The sequence below is a fragment of the Hylobates moloch genome, unplaced genomic scaffold (assembly GCF_009828535.3).
Source record: "Hylobates moloch isolate HMO894 unplaced genomic scaffold, HMol_V3 SCAFFOLD_8, whole genome shotgun sequence".
NCBI classification, from domain to species: Eukaryota; Metazoa; Chordata; class Mammalia; order Primates; family Hylobatidae; genus Hylobates; species Hylobates moloch.
This window is the reverse complement of record NW_026652283.1, coordinates 30,104,826-30,118,264: the sequence shown is the minus strand read 5'-3', so window position 1 is coordinate 30,118,264 and position 13,439 is coordinate 30,104,826.

The window sequence follows — 13,439 nt, the reverse complement described above, 5'->3', positions numbered from 1 at the left end:
CCAACAAAAGATCAAAATAGACAAAGGAGGGCATTACTTAATGGTAAAGGGATCAATGCAACAAGAAGAGCTAACTATCCTAAATATATATGCACCCAATACAGGAGCACTCAGATCCATAAAGCAAGTTCTTAGAGACCCACAAAGAGACTTAGACACCAACACAATAATAGTGGGAGACTTTAACACCCCACTGTCGATAAGAGACAGATCAAGGAGACAGAAAATCCATAAGGATATACAGGATTGAACTCAGCTCTGGACCAAGCAGACCTAATAGACATCTAGAGAACTCTCCACTGCAAATCAACAGATTATACATTCTTCTCAGCACCACATCACATGTATTCAAAAACTGACCACATAATTAGAAGTAAAACACTCCTCAGCAAATGCAAAACAATGGAAATCATAACAAACAGTCTCTCAGACCACAGTGCAATCAAATTAGAACTCAGGAATAAAAAACTCACTCAAAACTGCACAACTACAGGGAAACTGAACAACCTGCTCTGGAATGACTACTGGATAAATTACAAAATTAAGACGGAAATAAAGATGTTCTTTGAAACCAATGAGAACAAAGACACATGTACCAGAATCTCTGGGACACATTTAAAGCAGTGTGTAGAGGGAAATTTGTAGCATTAAATGCCCACAAGAGAAAGCAGGAAAGACCTAAAATTGACACCCCAGCATCACAATTAAAAGAACTAGAGAAGCAAGAGCAAACAATTTCAAAAGCTAGCAGAAGACAAGAAATAACTAAGATCAGAGCAGAACTGAAGGAGATAGAGACATGAAAAAAAACTTCAAAAAAATCAATGAATCCAGGAGCTGGTTTTTTGAAAAGATCAACAAAATAGATAGACCGCTAGCCAGAATAAAAAAAGAAGAAAAGGGAGAAGAATCAAATAGATGCAATAAAAATGATGAAGGGGATATCACCACCAATCCTAAAGAAATACAAACTACCATCAGAGAATACTATAAACACCTCTATGCAAATGAACTAAAAAATCTAGAAGAAATGGATAAATTCCTGGACACATGCACCCTCCCAAGACTAAACCAGGAAGAAGTCAAATTCCTAAATAGACCGATAACAAGTTCTGAAATTGAGACAGCAATTAATAGCCTACCAACCAAAAAGAGTCCAGGACCAGAAGGATACACAGCCAAATTCTACCAGAGGTACAAAGAGGAGCTGGTACCATTCTATCTGAAACTATTCCAAACAATAGAAAAAGAGGGAATCCTCCCTAATTCATTTTATGAGGGCAGCATCATCCTGATACCAAAACCTGGCAGAGACACAAGAAAGAAGGCAGATTTCAGGCCAATATCCCTGATGAACATTGATGCAAAAATCCTCAATAAAATACTGGCAAATTGAATCCAGCAGCACATCCAAAAGCTTATCCACCGCTATCAAGTTGGCTTCATCCCTGGGATGCAAGGCTGGCTCAATATATGCAAATCAATAAACGTAATCCATCACATAAACAAAACCAATGACAAAAACCACATGATTATCTCAGTAGATGCAGAAAAGGCCTTTGACAAGATTCAACAGCCCTTCATGCTAAAAACTCTCAATAAACTAGGTATAGATGGAGTGTACCTCAAAATAATAAGAGCTATTTATGTCAAACCCACAGCCAATATCATACTGAATGGGCAAAACCTGGAAGCATTTCCTTTGAAACCTGGCAAAAGACAAGGATGCCCTCTCTCAGCATTCCTATTCAACATAGTATTGGAAGTTCTGGCCAGGGCAATCAGGCAAGAGAAAGAAATAAATGGTATTCAATTTGGAAAAGAGGAAGTCAAATTGTTTCTGTTTGTAGATGACATGATTTTATATTTAGAAAACCCTATTGTCTCAGCCCAAAATCTCCTTAAGCTGATAAGCAACTTCAGCAAAGTCTCAGGATACAAAATCAGTGTGCAAAAATCACAAGCATTCCTATACACCAATAATAGAGAGCCAAATCATGAGTGAACTCTCATTCACAATTGCTACAAAGAGAATAAAATACCTAGGAATACAACTTACAAGGGATGTGAAGGACCTCTTTGAGAACTACAAACCCCACTGCTCAAGGAAATAAGGGAGGACACAAACAAATGGAAAAACATTCCATGCTCATGGATAGGAAGAAACAATATCATGAAAATGGCCATATTGCCCAAAGTAATTTATAGATTCAATGCTATCCCCATTAAGCTACCATTGACTTTCTTCACAGAATGAGAAAAAAAGCTACTTTAAATTTCATATGGAACCAAGAAAGAGCCCATATAGCCAAGACAATCCAAAGCAAAAATAACAAAGCTGGAGGCATCATGTTACCTGCCTTCAAACTATACTACAAGGCTACAGTAACCAAAACAGCATGGTACTGGTACCAAAACAGATATATAGACTAATGGAACAGAACACAGGCCTCAAAAATAATGCCACACATCTACAACCATCTGATCTTTGACAAACCTGACAAAAACAAGCAATGGGGAAACATTCCCTATTTAATAAATGGTGTTGGGAAATCTGGCTAGCCATATGCAGAAAGCAGAAACTAGACCCCTTCCTTACACCTTATACAAAAATTAACTCAAGATGGATTAAAGACTTAAATGTAAGACCTAAAACCATAAAAAACCTAGAAGAAAACCTAGGCAATACCATTCAGGACATAGGCATGGGCAAAGACTTCATGACTAAAACACCAAGAGCAACAGCAACAAAAGCCAAAATTGACAAATGGGATCTAATTAAACTAAAGAGCTTCTGCACAGCAAAGGAAACTATCATCAGAGTGAACAGGCAACCTACAGAATGGGAGAAAAATTTTGTAATCTATCAATCTGACAAAGGGCTAATATCCAGAATCTATGAAGAACCTAAACAAATTTACAAGAAAAAAACCAACCCCATCAAAAAGTGGGTGAAGGATATGAACAGGCACTTCTCAAAAGAAAACATTTATGCAGCCAACAAATATATGAAAAAAAACTCATCATCACTGTTCATTAGAGAAATGCAAATCAAAACCGCAGCGAGATACCATCTCACACCAGTTAGAATGGTGATCATTAAAAAGTCAGGAAGTAACAGATGCTGGAGAGGATGTGGAGAAATAGGAATGCTTTTATACTGTTGGTGGGAGTGTAAATTAGTTCAACTGTTGTTGAAGACAGTGTGGTGATTCCCCAAGGATCTGGAACCAGAAAGACCATTTGACCCAGCAATCCCATTACTGGGTATATACCAAAGGATTGTAAATAATTCTACTATAAAGACACATGCACACATATGTTTATTGCAGCACTACTCACAATAGCAAAGACTTGGAACCAACCCAAATGCCCATCAATGATAGACTGGATAAAGAAAATTTGGCACATATGCACCATGGAATATTACGCAGCTGTAAAAAAAGATAGGTTCATGCCCTTTGCAGGGACATGGATGAAGCTGGAAACCATCATTCTCAGCAAACTCACACAAGAAGAGAAAACCAAACACCGCATGTTGTCACTCATAAGTGGGGGTTGAACAATGAGAACACGTGGACACCGTGGGAGGGGGGCACGTCACACACCAGAGCCTGTCGGGGTGTAGGGGGCTAGGAGAGGGATAGCATTAGGAGAAATACCTAATGTAGATGACAGGTTGATGGGTGCAGCAAACTACCATGGCATGTGTATACCTATGTAACAAACCTGCACGTTCTGCACATGTACCACAGAACTCAAAGTACAATAAAAAATTTTTAAAAAAGAAAGAGGAATGCAGTACATGGCCACTGCTTAGACAGAAAGAAAACCACCACTTTTGTATAAGCTAAAACTTATCACCTTGGTTTTGTTGACATAAATATCAACCAAGCTGATCTGTTTTAAATGTGAATAAATTGTGATAAATCTGCTCGTTACTTTGTGTAATCCCTGTATATTTGAAAAAATTATGTTCATAAGGATTATTCTTTGAGATGAATACTTCTGAGCTGTAGGTAACTATCCTGAGATTCCTTTCTGCTTTAGATGATGATAATGAGATCAGGGATGCCTCCTTACAACTTCTTATTTTAAATAAGTGGTTGGCATTCATTTGTTAGAGTGAGAATTTGTTAATACGTACAAGAATCATGTTTGCTATTCATTAATTAATTCAATATATATTTATTGAGACCAAGTAGACAGTGTTCTAAATGCTGGAGATATAACATTGAACCAAATAGACAGAGAATATAAATAGTGCAGTTACTTTGGAATGCAGTTTGGAAGTTCCTCAAATGTTTACCACAGTGTTATCATATTACCAGAAATTCCACTTCTAGGTATCAACTCAAAAGAATGGAAAACGTGTTCGCACAAAAGCCTGTACACACTAATAATCACAGCATCATTATTCCTAGTGGCCAAAAAGTAGTGACATCTATCGACTGATGAATGGATAAACAAATATGGTATATCCTTACCCTAGAATATTATTCAGCAATAAAAATGAGTACATATTGATGTATTTTACAATATGAATGAACTTTGTGAATGTTATGTTAAGTGAAAGGTGCCAGTGACAAAAGACCACACATTGTATGATTTTATTCGTGTGAAATAACCAGAATATGTAAATCTGTAGAGACAGAAAGTAGATGAGTGGCTTTCAGAGTCTTGTGGGAGAGCAAACCAAGGAGATGAGGAGCAACCACTAATGGATTTGGGGCTTCCTTATGGGGTGATGAAAGTTTTTAAAAATTATGTAATGGTGATGTTTGCACAATGTGTGATTATACTTAAAATCCACCAACTTTATCTTTAAAAGGTTGAATGTTATGGTATGTGAATTTCATCTTAATAAAGCTGATATATGAAAAAATCAAAAAAAATTAATTGAATATCCTTTTCATGCTAAGTAAGGTCTCAGGAACTGGGGATACTGTAACTGTCAAAAAGTAGCAACCTTTGCTTTCACAGAGCTAAGCATTTTTCAGTAAGTGTTTATTGAAACTGAAAGGCTGCTCTATGTTTGAGCAAAAGCTTATCCAAGATGAAATTATTACTGGTTATTATAATTGGAGGACCATTATGTAGAAGTGGGAGGATCTTGCTTGTGTAAGGTTATGTAAAGAGTTTAAAATAAACAGGATAGGTTGGAGCATGACAAAAGAAGAACATTTCCTTCATTTACGATGAAGCCTAAAACAATCTGGGAGCTTTTTGAAGTATGCTTTTCTATATTTTTACATCAGAATTTCATGGAAGATGGCTGTGACTTATGGAAAGTTTTGGGAATTAATTTAGCAATTAATGTCACTTTGTGCCTGTTCTCATATTGGAATATCAATGTACCTGCTGATGACATTTTCCAAAGTTTTTGTTTTGGGATAAAACGACCTACAGTGATTTTCATAAAATATAACTTGTTTGTGGAAACAGATTTAACATTAATGATAAATTAGATGGAACATCTGAATGATTTAAACAGAGTAAGTTAACTTATTATAGCTATAATAAGTTAAAGCAATAAATTAAATATTACATAACAAAGAAGACATAGACCTTATGAAGATGTTAAGGTTGATTTATGGTTCGCCCATAAGTTGTTATTTTCACTTCCAAATGTAGGGGTCTGCATTGGTTAGTTTTCTGTGTCAACTTGGCCAGCACATAGTACCCAGTTATTAAATTACACACAAATCTAGTATTGCTGTGAAGGTATTTTTGTATACGTGGTTAGGAAATTATCATCAGTAATTTGGAGTTAACTCATCCAATCAGTCGAAAGGCCATAAGAGCAAAACTGAACTTTCTCTGAGGAATAATAAATTCTACCTATGGGATGAAACTTTAGCTTCTGCCCCAGAATTTCCAGCTTGCCAGCCTTCCCTACGGATTTCAAGCTAGCTAATCTCTACAATTCCATAAGCCAATTCCTCGAAATAAACATATTTATCATATCTATCTTTCTGTCTAGATCTATTCTAATTTCAGGAGACCCAAAATGTTGTGTTCTACCAGTCAGAGTAGTGGTTTATGGAGGTCAAGTTAGGGGCTTATGGAGTCAGAGTAGGAGATTCTGGGGGTCAGGTTATCAATGAGATTTTAGCTCAAGCCTGTGTCTGAGTTGAGCAGGTCCACAGACCAATCCTATGGTCATTTCTCCAGTTCCACAATGGGTAATTGGAATAGATGTACTCAGCAACTGGTAGAATCCCCATATTATTTCCCTGACCTCTGCAGTGAGGGTTATTGTGGTAAGAAAGGCCAAATGGAAACGTCTAGAACTGTTTCTACCTAATAGTAAACAAAAGGCAATATTGCAATCCTGGAGGAATTGCAGAAATTTGTGTTACCATCAAGGACTTGAAAGATGCAAAGTTGGTGATTCCTACCATAACCCCATTTATCTATTTGGCTTGTGCAGAAAAAAAAATTGATCGTGTGTGTGTGTGTGTATGTGTATGTGTGTATAAATATATGTGTATGTGTATGTTTATAATGTACATATGTTTATCATTAACGTATAGAATAAAAATAGAGACACAGAGAGGTTATGCAACTTGCCTGAGGTTACCCAACTGGTTAAGTGTGGGGCTGGAATTCAAAGGTAGTTTATTCAGACTCTAAAACCTTCATGCAGTTTACACTGCATGAACAGTAGTTTTGTCCTCTAAGAGTGATAGGTATCTGCAGCCATTCCTTGGAAGTCCGCTCTTTTTCGGTGAGAAGGTCTAGGAGTCATTGTCAGTCTATTCAGGGAGTGACTGTTGCTTCATCATTACACTGATGCCCTTCCAAATGGTCTAGAATTAAGGTTACCCTTAATTCTGTCCCAAGTGGCTACTCTTAAGCTCTTAATAGAGTCAAAACTAGATTTTAATTTCATATTTATATTCTTATTTGTTATCAAGAGGAAGAAAGGTCCTGGTGCTTATAATGAAATTATACTGAGAAGCCCAAGCAGGCTGTGACAAAGGAAATATTGCTTCCATGTCAGAAATAATAGGAAATGAATCTGATGCACATCAAGTTTTGACTTTTTAGGGAAAGACTCTGAGGTTGGGGCAAACTTGGTAATTTACAATAAGTAGTTACTGAATGTTAGGGTTGACGAGATGCATTTATACATTACCTAGTTTTCTACTTTCTATTTAATCATTAAATAAAAATTTAGCCCACAAAATAAATATATTAAAATTCATGCATTTATTACTATTTTGGAGTCTGCCAGAAGAACAGAGATTAGAATTTTGCCTAATGAAATGGGTTCAGATATATAAAAATAAGGATATCTATCTATCTATCTATCTATCTATCTATCTATCTATCTATCATCTATCATCTATCTATCTAATTTACATGCAACATCCTAACAGCTGAGTCAGCAGTATACATTCCTGGTCATGCATCAGAGTTGCCTGCAGGGCTTTGTAGAATACCCATGTCTGAACCATACCAAAGACTCCCAAGGGAGTGCCCCAAAACTTGGATTTTCACAAAGTGATACAGGTGATGCCAATCAATTCATGGATGGGACTGAAAACTATAAAAGTTGGAAAAAAGACTTTAAGATTGCATCAGTTAGTTGAGTCAATTGATTTTCTAGCCTGCTCACTCTTTAGGAGCCCAATCCCTCATCCTACACATACATTCCTAATCATTTTTTATTGGATTCACCTTTGTCTACACTTTTATTTTGGACTTGCTGTTTAACTTCATTCTCCTTCACCAATGGGAACATTTTCTTTAATTCTGGCTTCTTGCTGTTTGTAAGGATTTTGTAAAGCTCTGACATATGTTTGTTCTGATTTGGTTAATCTATTTTTTAAACAAATATTTTTTATTTTTATATATGAGCATATAAATTTAATGGGTCAGATTAGATTATTTTCTTGAGTTAATTTGTTAGCTTCCTGGTTGGAAAGGAACAAACAGCATTTTTGAGAACAAATACAAATAGCTTATGTTCCATCAGCTGAGTACTGGAAGAACGCCAAAAATCAGTTGTGCAGAGCCACTAAATTGAAGAAGGGCACCCATTCTGAATGTTTTTATTTTAAACATGTATATAATTATTTTTGAGTTGTATTTTTATTATGTGTAAATAATGAAATTTAGACATGAACAACATGCTTCCCATGCTTCTTTTTTTTTGTAATGGGAATGTTGGTAAATAGGAATGTCATTAAGACATAATCATGTTTATAGGTTTAGTCAGATTTGGCTAGCACTAGAAAACAAAATAGAATATAATTTTTAAAAATAACTAAATAAAGTTCTCTTTTTGAGCTTATTTATCATTTGAATTGAAATAAGATGTAGAGGAAAAAGAATTTTATGGTTTACTAGTCTGTGTTGTGTGACACTACTATTCTTCAGGTGGGTTTCTCATGTCCTCTGGAGGAGTGGTATGATTTTTTAGGAAAGCCTTTAAATGTTAGGCTATAATCACTTACAACCTAAAATTTTAAGATGGCCAATCTTGGTCTAATCAGAAAAAAACTTGTATTCATGATGATATTAAAGAAAATGGTAAATTCCTTTAAATTTTTTGCAATGAATGTTTATATGATACTATATTCTTAATTTCAATAAAATATACTAGAAAACATCAGATCCATTTGAAAAAAACCTGCTTGAGGATATTACTACTTTTAAATTCTACTGGATACATTTTCAGAAAACATTGTTAAAAGGATAAGCATGGAAAATAGCTTGATTACATTATTGAGATCCAATAGTTTAGCAAAGTTTGTTGATCACCTAGATCCTAAAGGTAATAGGTTTCTAAGTAAGTTATGAATGGAATTAAAGTAACTATTTCCATTTGTAGCTCATGGAGTCTGCCTTTTAGTTTGTTAAACTTTTTTTTTGTATGAAACAGTTAAAAAACACAATTCAGGAGGGACAACCTAAAAGATGGAAGAGTAGGGAGCTCTCTCTACTGAAACAAACATTAAGATGAAAAATAGCTAACTGAAACAACTTTTCAGAACTCTGGAATCTAATAAAAACTAATCTAATAGGAAACTTGTAGGAACCAGAGAAGTGCTTAATGAAAGAAAACACTGCTGAATTTCAGCATTTAAGGAAATCTCTGTCAAGTCACTGGCTGAATGCTGTAGTAACAGAACAGAGATTTCAGTGACTACACACAGCAAGGAATAAGTTTTTGAAAAAATAGCTTTAAGAGGTCACTAAACAATTGTATAAAAGCAGCCCTCAACAGGCCAACAACAATAAAGTTTGGGGAGGGAGAATATGATTTCCAGATTTTCCATGTTATCATTTTTGAAGTTTTGATTTTTCAACAAAAAACTAAAAGGCATACAGAGAAACAAGAAAGTGTGCCCCTCACAGGAAAAAAATGTTGATTGACAGAAACTATCACTGAGGAAACGCAGACATTGGACTTACTAAACATAAACTTTAAATCAACTGTGCTCAAAGAGCTAAAAGAAGCTATGGACAATGACTAAAGGAAACCAGAAGAATTATGTCTCATCAAATATGGAATATTAATAAAGACATAGAAGTTATTAAAAAGGAAACAAATAGAAATTCTAGAGCTAAACAGTAAAGTAGCTAAAGTGAGGGATTCACTAGAGGAGATAAGCAGTATATTTGAGCAGATAGAAGAAAGAATCGATAAACTCCAAGAAAGGACAATTGAATTATCCACTCTGAGGAGCAGAAAGGAAAAATAATGAATTAAAATTAATAAAGCCTAAGGAATCTTTTGGGCACTCTCAAGTATAACGTAACATTCTGGGATTCTCAGAAGTTGAAGAAAGAGATAAAGAAGAAGAAAGAACATATAATGAAATTAAATGACGAGTTAATGGGTGCAGCACACCAACATGGAACGTGGATACATGTGTAACAAACCTGCACATTGTGCACATGTACCCTAAAACTTAAAGTATAATAATAATAAAAGAAATTATGGTTGAAAACTATAAATTTGATGAAAGTCTGAATTTACAAATCCAAGAATCTTAATGAACTCTAAGTAGAATCAACTCAAATATAGTCATACCGAGACACATTATAATCAATCTTTGAAGTAGCAAAGTGAAGTGACTCATCACCTACAAGTGATTCCCAGTTAAGATTAATATTTGTTTTCCTATTTGAAATTATAGAGGCCAGAAGACAATGGGGCAATATATTTAAGGTGTTGAAAGAAAAAAGACTCTCAATCAATGATTTTATATTTGACAAAACTCTTCTTCAAAAATGAAAGAGAAATGAATGCATTCATGGATAGACAAAAGCTGAGAGAGTTTATTGCTAGTAGGCCCACTTACAAGAAATGTTAAAGGATACTAGATAATAAATCAGAAGCATACAGAGATAAATAACTAGTAATGATAACTACATGCGTAAATGTAAAACTGTTGTTTTGGTTTGTAACAATTCTTTTATCATATATGATTTGAAACATAAATGTATAAAACAATGATTATGAATATTTAATATAGACACACAAGGCATACAAACATAACTTTTGACTATAAAAGCATAAAGCGGGTGATGGAGCTAGATAGGAATAGAGTTTTTTAATGCTACTGAAGCTAGGTTGGTATCAACTTAAACAAGCTATAAGTTTGTGATTTTGATTGTAATAGAGAAATTACTAAGAAAATTACTGAGACAGTATAGAAAAGAAAATGATGAGGAATTAAAATGATAAACTGGAAATAATCAAACACAAAAAGAAAGCAGTCTTGGAGAAATTGAGAAATCTTAGAAAACACAAAGCATAATAGCAGAAGTAAGTCCTTAGTTTTCACTTATCATGAATCACTTTGAATGTAAATGGATTAAGCTTGCCAATTCAAGGCAGATTTTAGCAGAATAGATTTTAAAAAACATAACCTAGCTATATGCTGTCTACAAGATATTCATGTTAAATCCTTACCCAGTCTCAGATATTTTGTAATAGCAGCACAAATGAACTAAGACAAACTGGGACTGAGAAATGGGGTGTTGCTATAACAAATATCTATAAATGTGGGAGCAGATTTTGAACTCAGTAATGGGTAGAGGTTGGAAGAATTTGGAGGTACGCACTACAAAAAGCCTAGATTTTTGCCCAATATGGAGTGTTAAGGGCAATTCTAGTGAGGGCTCAGAAGAAGAGATCTGTACAGAGAGCCTGAATCTTCTTAGATATTATTTAAGTGGTCATAATCAGAATTCTTGTAGAAATATGGACGGTTAAAGGCCATTCTGATGAAGTCATAGACAAAAATGAGGAGTACCTTATTGGAAACTGGAGGAAAGGCAATCGTTATTACCCACAATGTGGTAAAGAACTTGGCTGAATCATGTTCGTGTTCTAGTGCTTTGTAGAAAGCAGCTCTTAAGAGCAATTAAGTGGGATTTCTGGTGGAAGAAATCTCTAAGCAAAGGTTCAGGGTGCTGCATTGCTTCTCTTAACTGTTTATAGTCAAATGTGGGAAGAGAGAAACACATTAAAACTGGAATTTATGATTAAAAGGGAACCAGAACTTAAAGATTTGGAAAATTCTCAGCCTGGCCAGGTTGAAAACACATGTTTGGGAGAGAAAAGCAAGGGTGTAGCCAAGTGACCATTTGATAAGGAAATTAGTATTGATGGAAGAAAGCCAGATATTATCCATCAAGACAATGGAGCAATGACCCTGCAAGGCATTTCAGAGATTATTGGTGTCTCTCTGCACTTCCCATCAGAGGCCCAGGGTGCCAAAGCCTAGGAGACAGAACTGTGTCCAAAAAGGGGTCCTGGGTGCCCACAGGGGCGAGGTTGCCATAGAGAGTCCCCATAAAGGCAGTCCTCAGTAGAGCCATGGGCTTGGGGCTACCACAGAGAACCTCTAGTAGAGTGATGTCTAGTGGAGCCATAGGCATGGGGCCACTCCCAAGATCCCAGAACTGTGGAGCCACCAGCATGCAACTTCAACTTATGAGAGCTGTGTCATGGGCTGTACTCAGCAAAGCCAAAAAGATGGGGTCACCAAGAGCCTTGCTGATCCAACTCCTACTCTAGTATGTCCAGAAGGTGGAACATGAAATCAAAGAAGATTGTTCTCAAGCCTTAAGATTTGCCCTATTGGATTTTGGACTTGGAACCTGTATCACTTTCTTCTTTCCTATTTCTCTACTTTGTCATGGGAATGCTTATTCTATGCCTATCCCACCGTTGTATTTTGAAAGCCTATAATTTGCTTGATTTTATAATCACATTGCTAGAGGGGAATTTGCGTCAGCATGAAACACACCTTTGAGTCTCACCCATATTGGATTTAGATGATATTTAGATAAGACTCTGGACTTCAGACTTTTGAGTTAATGTGGGAACAGGTTAAGAATATTGGGGCTATTGGAATGGAATGAATGTATTTACATCTGAAAATAATTTTTGGAGCCAGAGACAGAATGCTAAGGTATGTGCCCCCCCCAATTAATATGTTGACAATCACCAATATGATAATATTGAGAGATGAGATCTTCAAGAGGTGATTAAGTTGTAAGGGCAGAGCCTTCATGGGTGGTATTTATAAAGGGGTCTGAGGAGGCAAGTTCATTTCTCTCATCTCCACTCCTATGTGAGGACATAGCACACATTCTCTCTGGAAGAAGCAGAATTCAAGGTAGCATCTTAGAAGCAGAGATGGAGGCCTCACCAGACACAGAATGTGCTCTTCGACTTCCAAGCCTCCAGAACTATGAGAAATAAGTTTCTATTATTTATAAATTACCCAGTCTAAGATACTTTGTTGTTGTAGCACAATTAGACTGAAACCCAAAGACACAAATAGGTTGAAAATTGAAAAAGATGCAAATTTCAATCAAAGAGAGCTGGGGTATATCAGAAACATGCCATTTAAGTAAAAAATTGTTAAAAGAGATAAAGAATGATATTATACATCAATGTCAGTGTTAATTCAGCAAGAAGTTATAATAATTAGAGGCATCTACTGATCAAACAACAGAGCCCTAATATATATGTAGCAAACATTGACAGAATTGAAAGGTGAGACAGTTCTACAATGATAGTTGGAGATTTTAATACCCTACTTTCAATAATAGATAGAACATCTAGACTGAAGATTAATAAAGAAGTGGAGGACTTGAAGAACACTGCAAAACAACTAGATCTAACAAACATATGTAAAACATTCTATTCAGCAACAGCAAAATATACATTATTCTGAACTGCACATAACGTTCTCTACAATAGATTATAAAATAAGTCACATATCATGTCTTAATAAATTTAACAAGGTTGAAATTATATGAAGTATCTTTACTGACCACTTGGAATGAAGCTGGAAATTAATGGCAGAAGAAAAACTGGAAAATTCACAAATACGTGGAAATCAAATGACACGCTCTTTTTTTTTTTTTTTTTTTTTTTTTTTTTTTTTTAGGGTTTTTTGTTT